General features: G+C 52.9%; 1 protein-coding gene across 7 annotated transcripts in view; it reads right to left on the bottom strand.

Annotated features, from left to right (window-relative positions):
- The window catches only part of PRELID3A (PRELI domain containing 3A), a 58,906-nt gene that overhangs the window by 4,499 nt on the left and 41,342 nt on the right, over positions 1-13,065 (bottom strand). For 4 of the 7 annotated variants that reach the window (XR_004429302.1, XR_004429303.1, XM_033178395.1 and 1 more), the window contains one exon: positions 11,652-12,665. The exons of the other annotated variants lie outside the window; for them this stretch is intronic. The gene's annotated coding sequence lies outside the window, so the exon portion shown is untranslated. Of the gene's footprint in view, positions 1-11,651; positions 12,666-13,065 lie in introns of those variants that run through there. 7 annotated transcript variants of the gene reach the window in all.

The raw sequence follows: 13,065 nt of genomic DNA, 5'->3' as shown, positions 1-13,065 counted from the left end.
AACGTTCTTGTGTTTTTATGTTAACTAAGAATGCATGGTTTACCTTCTAAATATCTTACACATTACATAATGTTGAGTTTTATATTAATCCATTTACATAAGCTCTTCCCTCAGCTGCCAGACATTTTTAGGAGCCCCTTCCTCTGAAGTTACTCTGTGATACGTGTGTGTCAAGATACTTGTGTGTATGTGTCCAACTCATAATCCACATGTCCAGTGACTAAGTCCAAGTCAAAATCTTTGACTCCTGCTTCCTGTATTGAAGATACACAAAGAATTTGGATACCATAAGTGGGAAAAGCTTTCGGTAACACATATTTAACTTTTTTCTTACCAGCTCCAGTTGAGGAAAAGATGTACAGTTGTAAATCACAGTCTACAGTTTCATGAAGAAAACTACCTTTAGAAAAGGACTTGATTACACACGTGAGTTATTTAAAGACTCCTTGGCCAGACATGGTGGCACATGCTTGTAATCCCAGCATTCTGGAGGCCAAGGCGAGTGGATCAGGAGTTTGAGACCAGCCTGCCCAACATGGTGAAACCCCATCTGTACTAAAAATACAAAAAGTTAGCCTGGCGTGGGGGTGGGCGCCCGTAATTCCAGTTATGCAGGAGGCTGAGGCAGGAGAATCACTTGAACCTGGGAGGCAGAGGTTGCAGTGAGCTGAGATTATGCCACTGCCCTCCAGCCTGGGCAACAAGAGAGAAACCCAGTCTCAAATAAAGACTCCTGATATAGCTGCAGAATGTGCATGTGCTCACACCATGCACACGCACACACACATTCATTATAGCTTATAATAAAGGGTATGGTGCTTCCCTCCTGTTAGCCAAAGGCGTGTGAATGTGAAACCTCTCCCTTTGCCCACCCAAAAAAGTTTAGGAGCTAAGACCTGCTTAATATAAAACCCAGCCGGGCACAGTGGCTCATGCCTGTAATCTCAGCACTTTGGGAGGCCAAGGTGGGAGGACTGCTTGAGTCCAAGAGTTCAAAACCAGTCCTTGGCAACATGGCGAGACCCCCATCTCAAAAAAAAACAAGCCTCTGCCTACACGAATCAAATGTTCTGATGCAGGCTGGGCGTGGTGCCTCAGGCCTGTAATCTCAGCACTCTGGGAGACTGAGGCGGGCAGATGACTTGAGGTCAGGAGTTCAAGACCAACCTGGCCAACATGACGAAACCCCATCTCTACTAAAAATACAAAAATTAGCTGGGCATGGTGGCACGCACCTGTAGTCCTAACTACTCAGGAAGCTAAGGCAGGAGAATCGCTTGAACCTGGGAGGCAGAGGTTCCTGTGAGCCGAGGTTGCGCCACTGTACTCCAGCCTGGGTGGAAAAAACTTCAGATGCAGTTACCTGGAGGACTGAATTTTCACTATTCCAGCTCATCCTGTTAACATATACGTGGTGTCTAATATGTTAGCCATTGCTGTGCAGGGCACTGCAGCTGTGCTCCTGATACTGGTGGCTGCCTCAGAGCCCGTCTGATGGAAGCAGTGACAGCAAGCGTTCCAGAACTGACAGGACAGCGCTCCGGAAATGTGGGGCATCTGGAAGCTTATGCCCTCAGGGCTTGAGAGCGGAAGAAACATCTGCATGTTTGACACAGCCTAGTGTTCAGGTCTCTTTTGGCACCAAGAGGGTCAGATGCTGTGAGTCCCGTGCCGGGAATGGCTGCAGCTGCTGCAGTGAGGCAGGTTGTCTGTGGATTGAGGGGATGCGGCTCCCTTGACGCTTGCCCATCTTGTGCGCATTCTTCTTTGCTTTGGGACTCCCTTCTGACTACAGCAATCATCTGTTGTCCCTGACCTGCCTGCATCCCTAACCCCCTTCCCTAGGGTGACAGCAGAGAACTCCACATCCCAATTTCTCCCAGCAGCAAGAGTTGGTGGGAGAGTAAAAAGCCAACGACGAGGATTTCTGCAGCTCTAACCTGAACCTCAGGCTCCTGAGCAGACACTGTGTGGAACCTCCAGGGAAGCGTGTGGAAGAGAAGGGAGGGACGGCCCACATCCCCACAGGAGAGCCTTCCGAGCAATGCAGCTTCTACAGAAAAACAGTCACTCCTTTTTTTTTTTTTTGACACGGAGTTTCACTCTTTTGTTGCCCAGGCTGGAGTGCAATGGCACAATCTCGGCTCACTGCAACTTTCGCCCCTCTGGGTTCAAATGATTCTCCTGCCTCAGCCTCCTGAGTGGCTGGGGACTACGGGCACCTGCCACCACGCCCAGCTAATTTTGTATAAAGAGACGGGGTTTCTCATGTTGGTCAGGCTGGTCTCAAACTCCCGACCTCAGGTGATTCGCCCGCCTCAGCCTCTCAAAGTGCTGGGAATACAGGTGTGAGCCACCATGCCCGCCCAGTCACTTCTTTTTCTAAGAGACAGGGTGTCACTCTCACCAAGGCTGGAGTGCAGTGGTGCAAAGCTGCTCACGGAAGCCTTGGGCTCCTGGGCTCAAGCGATCCTCACACGTCAGCCTCCTAAGTAGCTGGGACTACAAGTGCATGCCACCACGCCTGGCTAACTTTAAAAAAAAAAAAAAATGAAGCGACGGGGGTCTCCCTATGTTGCCCAGGCTGGTCTGGAACTCCGGAGCTCAAGCGATCTGCCCACTTCAGCCCCCCAAAGTGCTGGAATACAGGTGTGAGCCATCATGCCGGCCACTTTCTGTGTCTGTTTTTTGGTTTTTTTTTTTTTTTTTTTTTTAGATGGAGTCTCACTCTGTCACCCAGGCTGGAGTGCAGTGGCACAATCTGGGTTCACTGCACCCTCCACCTCCTAGGTTCAAGTGATTCTCCTGCTTCAGCCTTCTGAGTAGCTGCGACTACAGGCACCTACCACCAATGCCCAGCTAATTTTTGTATTTTTACTAGAGATGGGGTTTTGCCATATTGGCCAGGCTGGTCTTGAACTCCTGAGCTCAAGTGATCTGCCCACCTCGGCCTCCCAAAGTGCTGGGATTACAGGCATGAGCTACTGCGCTAGGCCTTAAAGTGATAAAACTTTCATCTTAGACATCTCAAAGGGAAAAGCAGCCTAAAAACTCAGCTTGCCTACCAAGGGGAACATGAGTTGAGATAAGAAGCCACTGGGGGGCATCCACCACAATCTCAAGGTTGCCGCAGAAGGCAGATGCACAGAATGTCGGCTTGGACCAGGGGCTCTGGGTGTGACTGGCCGGACACTGCTCTAGCTGCAGCAGCGGCAGTGACGGTGCCTCTGCTCCAAAGTACTCAACTAGCAAAGAGGCTTTTTCAGGATCCAGAACCTTTTGTCCTGATGACTGAACAAAACGAGTCTGTAATTAGCAAAGTAGATTATTTCTCAGCAATACCTAGTTTTCAAGTACCTGGAATGGTTCTGACTAAACTGTGCTCCAGCATGGCAACAAAACAGCTACCTAACACTGGGACAGCTCCTGAGCGTTTATGAATTTGTCTCTTCGATTTTAAAGCAAGGGTGTGCCGGCGCAGTGGCTCACACCTGTAATCCCAGCACTTTGGGAGGCCGAGGAGGGCAGATCACCTAAGGTCAGCAGTTCGAGACCAGCCTGACCAACATGGAGAAACCGTCTCTACTAAAAATACAAAATTAGCCGGGTGTGGTGGCGCACGCCTGTAATCCCAGCTTCTGGGGAGGCTGAGGCAGGAGAATTGCTTGAATCCAGGAGGCAGAGGTTATGGTGAGCTGAGATCGTACCATTGAACTCCAGCCTGGGCAACAAGAGTGAAACTCCGTCTCAAAAATAAATAAATAAATGAAATAAAGCAAGAGTGTTAGACTAGGTGTTCTCTAAGGTCACTTTCAACTAGGAGAGAGATTCAGGATACTGTGTGAGACAACCAGAACTACACAGGCATCAACAGGTAAAACCAATTGAAGCCTGAGCCAGTGTGACTTGAGAAACAGCGTGTAATCCAAGCCAGCCCTTCACTAAAGTGAAGTGTGAAGTGACTGAATATTATGAGTATTACATGAAAGCAAGAAAAGTGCAAAATGTGCTGCACTTACTCGAAACTGGAGGTAAAGGCAAATTCAGTTTTACTAGTTGCTATAAAGAACCTGGCTCCCCATCTCTCAAAATTAAAAAGAAAAACCTCAGAAAGATGAGTTGACTATTTTAAAAAGGGACACAGCCCCTTATTTCAGCCGTTCGGTGTTAGTACCAGTGGTTCATCTCTGGATCCTGTTGGAGGGAAAGACCTTACCTGCCTTGGCCATAGCAGGTACCTGGCGTTTTTGTTCCCACAGCATAGCGTGCGCTTCCTATTGGAGATGTAAAGAGAAGCCGGTGACTGTCGGGTGTGCGCACACACCAGGCTCTTCTCCTCCACTTGGCGTTGTGGCAACACTAGTTGCGCTAAAAGGAAACACAAGTAAAGACAACTCTTGTTCTCCAGCTTGATCAAGGATGGTGAGCACCGCTGCAGGGAGTCCCTGAGATATGCACCTCCCACGTATATAAATGAGATCCCAGCAGGGAGACTCCTCTCTCTGGCCCTCAGTGCCAAAGGCTCCATCGCTGCCTGAACTCCTCACTCCATTTGATCTCTATGGCCAGCTTTTATGTAGAGCTGATTAAGACACATGGCCACCCTTTGGCAGGAATCGCCCACAGTCTCTCAGCTGACAGGCTGTCTCAGCTCTGTTTAAATGTGTCTAGGACAAAGCAGAGCTGATTCTCCACAAAGTTCCATCTTTGAATAGGTCAAAGAGTTGGGAGCTGTGCTCTCATGTCACTTCCTCCCATTGCTGACTCGCTGGAGCTGCCCACGGGGCTCTGCAGAGCACGCCTGCTCCCCCTGCCAAGTGGCTCCCTCACATCACCCCTTCCTGCCCACTCCTCCCTGCAGCACGTCCCACTGCTTACGCCTTCTGCATTGTATTTTGTCCATTGTACCACCTAACATTCTACTACATTGTTCCATGAACACAGGCATCTTTGTCAGATGGCTTCACTTGCCGTCCCCAGCTTCTGAAAATAATTCCTGGCATGTAACAGGTGCTTAATAACTGTGGAGGGAATTACTGACTGAATGAGCAGGCTTACTGCAGACATGAGAATAAGTGATAAATACAAAGATGGAACCATCAAGATGTCTTCAACTGACATGGTGTGTTAACTGTGCAGTTCAACAGATAAATGCAACATACAGCCCCGTGTCTTTAAGTCAGGAGTACAATTCTAAGTCAACAAATTACTGCAGCCCTAGAACAGCTCATTAGAGAAGGCCAAGTCAGGAGCTCATGCTGTGAGCATGGTTGATTTATGCCAGTCTGGGCTTTCTACTTCCCGCTTGAAAACGCCACTTGTCACACAATCCTCTTGGCTCTACCCACCACTAGAACCCAAGGCGGGTGACCTGCACAGCCCTGCCTCCCAACCTGGCTTTTCCCATTAGCAAACTGATGTGCAGAAGAACAGGGATCCTGAAGACCTGGCATCAAAGCTGCTTTATGAATGCAAAGGGATTTATTAATACAGAGCTTGTACTCATTAATTTTTTACTACTTGCCTCTTTTGAGTGTGGTAGTTAACTCTTAAGAATAATCATACGGCCGGGCGCGGTGGCTCAAGCCTGTAATCCCAGCACTTTGGGAGGCCGAGACGGGCGGATCACGAGGTCAGGAGATCGAGACCATCCTGGCTAATACGGTGAAACCCCGTCTCTACTAAAAAATACAAAAAACCAGCCGGGCGACGAGGCGGGCGCCTGTAGTCCCAGCTACTCGGGAGGCTGAGGCAGGAGAATGGCGTCAACCCGGGAGGCGGAGCTTGCAGTGAGCTGAGAGCCGGCCACTGCACTCCAGCCTGGGTGGCAGAGCAAGACTCCGTCTCAAACAAAAAAAGAAGAAAAAAAAAAAGAATAATCATACGGCTGGGCGCGGTGGCTCACGCCTGTAATCCTAGCACTTTGGGAGGCTGAGGCGGACGGATCACAAGGTCAGGAGATCGCGACTACCCTGGCCAACATGGTGAAACCCCATTTCTACTAAAAATACAAAAAATAACTGGGCATGGTGGCAGGCACCTGTAATCCCAGTTACTCAGGAGGCTGAGGCAGAAGAATCGTTTGAACACAGGAGGCGGAAGTTGCAGTGAGCTGAGATCACGACATTGGACTCCAGCCTGGGCAACAAGGCAAGACTCCATCTCAAAAAAATAAATAAATAGGCCAGGCACGGTGGCTCACGCCTGTAATCCCAGCACTTTGGGAGGCCGAGGCAGGCGGATCACGAGGTCAAGAGATCGAGACCATCCTGGCTAACACAGTAAAGCCCCGTCTCTACGAAAAATACAAAAAAAAATTAGCCGGGCGTGGTGGTGGACGCCTGTAGTCCCAGCTACTCGGGAGATTGAGGCAGGAGAATGGCGTGAACCCAGGAGGCGGAGCTTGCAGTGAGCCAAGACCGCACCACTGCACTCCAGCCTTTGTGACAGAGCAAGACTCCATCTCAAAAAAATAAAAATAAAAATAAAATAAAATAAATAAAATGCTCAACATCACTATCATCAGAGAAATGCACATTAAAACCGCAATGAGATGCCATCTCAAGGTAGTCAAAATGGCTATCATTGAAAAGTCAAGGCCGGTGTGGTGGCTCACACCTGTAATCCCAGCACTTTGGGAGGCCAAGGTGGGTGGATCATGAGATCAGGAGTTCAAGGCTAGCCTGACCAACACAGAGAAACCCTGTCTCTACTAAAAAAAATACAAAAAAATCAGCCAGGTGTGGTGGTGCATGCCTGTAATCCCAGCTACTCAGGAGGCCGAGACAGGAGAATAGCTTGAACCCAGGAGGTGGAGGTTCTGGTGAGCCGAGATTGCACCATTGCACTCCAGCCTGGGCAACAAGAGTGAAACTCCGTCTCAAAAAAAAAAAAAAAAGTCAAAAAAATCAGAGATATTGCCAAGGATGTGGAGCAAAGGGAATGCTTATATACTGTGGGTTGGAATGCAAATTACTACAACCTCTGTGGAAAACAGTATGGAGTTTTCTGGTTTCTTTTGTTTTAGCTTTTTTGAGACAGGGTCTCACTGTCTTGCCCAGGCTGGAGTGCAGTGGTTTGATCATGGCTCATGACAGCCTCGAACTCCTGGGATCAGATGATCCTTCCACTTCAGCCTCCTGAGTAGCTGGGACTACAGGCACACATCACCATACAACGCAGAAGGCATAAGCAGTGGGACGTGCTGCAGGGAGGAGTGGGCAGGAAGGGGTGATGTGAGGGAGCCACTTGGCAGGGGGAGCAGGCGTGCTCTGCAGAGCCCCGTGGGCAGCTCCAGCGAGTCAGCAATGGGAGGAAGTGACACGAGGTTACAACCGTCTCTCTGGCTAGTTTTTGATCCAGCAATCCCACTTCTGAATATCTACACAAAGGAAAATAAATCATAAAAATACCTGCAGTTGGCAGGGCGCGGTGGCTCAAGCCTGTAATCCCAGCACTTTGGGAGGCCGAGACGGGCGGATCACAAGGTCAGGAGATCGAGACCATCCTGGCTAATACGGTGAAACCCCGTCTCTACTAAAAATACAAAAAACTAGCCGGGCGACGAGGCGGGCGCCTGTAGTCCCAGCTACTCGGGAGGCTGAGGCAGGAGAATGGCGTGAACCCGGGAGGCGGAGCTTGCAGTGAGCTGAGATCCGGCCACGGTACTCCAGCCTGGGCGACAGAGCCAGACTCAGTCTCAAAAAAAAAAAAAATCTGCAGTTTTGTTTATTGCAGCACTATTCACAATGGCAGAGACATAACCTGAATGTACATCAGTGGACGAGTGGCTAAAGAACGTGGTATATGCCCATTGGAAGACTCCGAGGGTGAGAGGGAGGTGAGGGGTGAGAAATTACTTCACGTGTAATGTACACTATTTGGGTGATGGGTACACTAAAAGCCCAGACTCCACTACGTGATAAATCCATGTATCAAAACTGCATTTGGCCAGGCGCCGTGGCTCACACCTATAATCCCAACACTTTGGGAGGCCGAGGCCAGGCAGATCACCTGAGGTCAGGAGTTCTAGACCAGCCTGGCCAACATGGTGAAACTCCATCTCTACTAAAAATACAAAAATTAGCCTGGCATGGTGGTGGACACCTGTAATCCCAGCTACCTGGGAGACTGAGGCAGGAGAATCGGTTGAACCTGGGAGGTAGAGGTTGCAGTGAGCCAAGATCATGCCACTGCCCTCCCGCCTGGATGACAGAGTGAGACTCCATCTCAAAACAAGAGAAAACAAAAACAAAAAACTGCGTTTGTACCCCTTAAATTTAAACAAAAATGAGTGTTAAAGTTTGATTAACGATTTGATACCAGTTAGGCTGAAGTAAATATTAAACTTTCAAATGTGTCATATTATTTGGCAAATAATAAAATAAGGAAAAATATGAAAATAAACTTTACGATATTATTCTATGCTTATGTTACTATTAATACATAGTTTTAGAAACTTTGTGTTTCAGTAGCTGACCACTGCCGGTTTTCCAGGGCTTACTGTCCAGCAAGCATCCTGCTCAGCATCCCCTTCTCTCCTCCCACACTCACCTCTCCCACAGTTGCTATTAACGGCCTCTTTTGCAGATGCAAAACTTGGCATAATAAGGTGGTCACCTTATATTTCACCTTAAGGTGAAACCGCTAGCGTGGCATCGAGCTGACGCTGCAGCTGCCCTCCAGCCGCCTTCGGGCAGCTCTGACTCCAGGCGGTTCTCCAGTCACCAAAGCCCCTAGAGAATACCCAGGACCGTCAGCGCAAAGCAGGACATCGGCCCTGGCGCGGAAGAACTTTGAGCCCAGGCTGGTCAAATACATATGCGAATAGTTTAAAAAAACAGTTGAAGGCAACATAAATCTCTAGGAATGATGGTGGGCTGTGGCGCTGTGGGCGGGCGCCGGCCAGGGGCAGCTCCGCAGAGCTGAGGTTGGGCTCGGAGGGGCCACCGCCGCCCGCCTGCATCAGTCACCCGTGCCGCTGCCTCGGCCTTGCTTTTGACCTTTTTCAGAAAGGGACGAGAATCCTCCCTAGCTTTTTTCTTCCTTTCTTTCTTTCTTTTTTTTTGCGGAGTCTGGCTCTGTCGCCCGGGCTGGAGCGAGTGGCGCCATCTTGGCTCACCGAAAGCTCCGCCTCCCGGGTTCCCGCCATTCTCCTGCCTCAGCCTCCCGAGCAGCCGTGACTACAGGCGCCGCCACCTCGCCCGGCTAATTTTTTTTTGTATTTTTTAGTAGAGACGGGGTTTCACCATGTTAGCCAGGATGGTCTCGACCTCCTGACCTCGGGATCCGCCCGCCTCGGCCTCCCAAAGTGCTGGGATTAAGGGGTGAGCCACCGCGCCCGGCCCCCTCCCTAGCTTTCTAATCAAGGGACATTATGGCAGGAATATTTCTGGAGCAGTGTCAGAAGTGGGACAGCATGAGAGCGAGGCCAGAGGGAAGGTGACTGTGCAGACAAGTAGGAGGCGATGCGTTCACCGCCTGAGTAACAGACGGTCATGAGCATTTGTCATCTCGCGGGTTTGGTGGGTCAGGCCCTGGGGAGCAGCTCTGGCAGGGATCCCGGCCTGGGCCTCCCACGAGGTGGCAGTGGCGATGGCAGCGGGACCCGCAGCCCCCGGGGACTGCACCCGGCTGGATGACGGCGTCCGCGGTGGCCCCTCTGAGGGCCCCTCCAGGGTCCTCCGAGCCTGGCAGAGGGACCACGTGCGGGCCGGCGGGGCTCGGGCCACGCATCTCCGGACTAACCCCCCTCAGCCCCCAGGCCCCGCGGCCCGGCCTCCGCAGCGGGCACGCGACACGCGGGCGAGGTCACGGAGTGGCAACGCCAGGGACGAGTACGCAGGGCAGAGCGGGGCAGGGAAACCCAGAACTCAGCCAAGACGCTGGAGGAAGGTGCGATGTCCAAACAGCCCCAAGGAAAAGGTAGGAGGAAGACGTCGGCCGGGGACTCGGGCGTGTGTTTGGGAAATGGGAGCAGCACTCATTAGAAACCGGGAAGGACGGCGGCGTGGCGGGAGGGCCACGCCCGTTTCTGTCTGTTCACGGCAGACGCAGGGGCGCCTCGAGGAGAGGCTGCGACCCGAGAGGTGGCACACACCTGTGGTCCCAGCATTTGGGGACAAGGCTGAGGTGTAAGGAGGGCTTGAGCCCGGGAGTTTGAGACCAGCCTAGGCAACGTGGTGAGACCCCGTCTTTAAAAAAAAAATACTGGCCGGGCGCGGTGGCTCACGCCTGTCATCCCAGCACTTTGGGAGGCCGAGACGGGCGGATCACGAGGTCAGGAGATCGAGACCATCCTGGCTAACACGGTGAAACCCCGTCTCTACTAAAAATTACAAAAACTAGCCGGGCGTGGTGGCGGGCGCCTGTAGTCCCAGCTACTGGGGAGGCTGAGGCAGGAAAATGGCGGGAACCCGGGAGGCGGAGCTTGCAGTGAGCCAAGATGGCGCCGCTCACTCCGGCCTGGGCGACAGAGCGAGACTCCGTCTCAAAAAAAAAAAAAATCCGGTGTGGCGGCGCGCCCGTGGTCTCAGCTACCCTTGAGGCTGCCGCGGAAGGATGACCTGACCCCAGGAGGCGGAGGCCGCGCTACTGCACTCCAGAGCGAAACTCTGTCTCAAAAAAAAACAAAAGACTGAGGCCGAGAGGCAGCCAGGACACTGCCGTCCATTCCTGCCGGCGCGAGTCCCGGACCCGCGCACGAGCGGCCCCGAGTGTCCTCAGGGCCACGGCCCGCGGGCTTCGATGGGAGCAATAGGCCGCCCGAGGGGGCGTTTCTCCCAGTGCGGGGCGCGGTGCCCCCCAGACACCGCTGGGCCGCGGAGGCCAAGCCCTGCGCAGTTTCCCCAAACGAGCTCCCTGCTGCCTCTTCAGACACACTCACCTCCGTGCACACGCGCGTGTCGCGGACAGAGCCGCATGTCCGCCCTGAGTCCCTTTCTGGCCAGCGGGGCAGGGCGGCCTCTGGCTGCCGTTCAGTCGCGGCTGGAGCCGCCTGTCTCCTCTTCCCCTTCTCACCACTGCGCTTGACTCCTTTTCAAAACAAAGAATGCACCTATTTCCAACCAACACAGACGTTATGAAGACGAACAACTTCACACTAATTAAAATCAACTACTACTACTTCCTCGGTTTAAGAACTGACCACCTCAAGAAAAACTTCTTAAAATTTATACATAGTGCAGGGCATAGAATAACCACAACGCACGCAGGTGCTTGTTTTTACCCCACTTTGGTCACCAAAGGTTTGAAGTGGCTGGAGTCTGACATTTACAACTGTCTTCGCCTAAAAAATGGGATCGTACCCCCAAAATATGCAGGGACCTCTGCGTGCCCCAACCAGTGTCCGACCCTTTCTCTCCAACCCTGCTTCAGAGACGGTTTCCGGATCCCACTTTTCCTTGTTTCCGTCTAGAGCAGAACCACCAGGTTGACAAGTTCTAGACCATTCCCACTGGGACATTACAGAGCTGCTGCGGGAGCAAGAGGGGCCGCTCAAGGGCGCCGCGTCCCGGGGAGGGCGGCACAGGGACCGCGCACCAGCACCCTGGCCAGAGGCCCCGCCGCCTTCGGGACTAGGGAGGCAGGGGCCGCACAGCTCCACTCAAGATGACGCTGCTTAGACGCAGAAAAAAGACAGACACGAAACGGCTGATCCAGCATGAGCCTATCTGTGTTTAATAAAGGAAGGGAAGAGAAAGGCCACACACACACTTTCATCAGCACAGAAAACTTCTGGCAGGCTTTGCGAAAAAGAGCCGACTGGCAGCGCGGGAGTCCTTTACCCTCCAGCGGACTCCAGACTCCTGTACTTGTTTTTTAACCACAAGCATGGGTTGCTTTTATATATACTTTTAAATTAATGTTGTTTTAAACAACTTTGATTTAAACATGGTGGGAAAAAGAACTTTGGCGTTGTCCCTGCAACACAAAACTGTAAGGAAAAAAACAGGAACTCAAACCTCGGATGCTATGAGGGATCCAAGGCCTCCAGCCCCAGCAGGTGAGGCTGGCCAGCAGCGAGACGGGGCCTCCAGCCTGGGCGCAGGATGTCCCCAGGGCAGGGGCAGGCTGGAGGGGACTGGCACAGCCTGCAGAAAAGGCCCGGAGACCCCTGGACCCCAGCCCCCTCCCCGCGTGAAGAGCCCCGTCAGGAGAGGTTAGCCACTCGAGGAAAGGCATTTGGGGGCCAAGAAGAAAGCCATGGCCCCAGGCCCCGTAAGCCCCACAGTCAGAGCCCGCCGGAGGCCAGCAAAGGCGGGGGTGGGGGGAAAGGCCGGAGGGCGGCACACCCGCCAGCGTCTGTGGACGTGCCTGAGTGGAGGACAGCGCGGGCGGGCGGGGACGGCACGGGCCATCTGCAGGGAGAGACGGGCCTGGGCCACCGTGGCAGGCAGGGCGCTGGGCGCCACCCCTAAGGGACATGGGCGAGGGCCTCGCGCCCTCCATCCATGCAGACGGCGGCGGCGGGGCTGGCTGGGGCTGCTCCCTGTTGCACGCTCATGAGGGGAGGGACGTCCAGTCCCGGGGTCACCTGCGACCCGCGATGAGTCCAGCCAGATCCTCCTCCCCGGCCCTCGCAGCCAGACGCGCTCTTCCGTCCCGTCCTCGCTTGTCCTCTCCTCACCTCCTCACCCGCTTCTTTCCTTTCTTCTGGGAAGCATCTGCGGAGACACCGGGGTCAGCTCGCAGAGAGGCAGAGGGCGCGCCATACACCACACCCATGACACACACCACACTCATGACACACACCACACACGACACACACCACACCCATGACACACACCACACCCATGACACACACCACACTCAAGACACACACCACACTCATGACACACACCACACACGACACACACCACACTCAAGACACACACCACACTCATGACACACACCACACACGACACACACCACACCCATGACACACACCACACCCATGACACACACCACACCCATGACACACACCACACCCATGACACACACCACACACGACACACACCACACCCATGACACACACCACACACGACACACACCACACCCATGACACACACCACACCCATGACACAC

The sequence above is a fragment of the Trachypithecus francoisi genome, unplaced genomic scaffold (genome assembly GCF_009764315.1).
Source record: "Trachypithecus francoisi isolate TF-2019V2 unplaced genomic scaffold, Tfra_2.0 Lachesis_group19, whole genome shotgun sequence".
Taxonomy (NCBI): domain Eukaryota; kingdom Metazoa; phylum Chordata; class Mammalia; order Primates; family Cercopithecidae; genus Trachypithecus; species Trachypithecus francoisi.
Note: the sequence above shows the minus strand (reverse complement) of the source record. Positions and strands in the feature narration are given on the sequence as shown.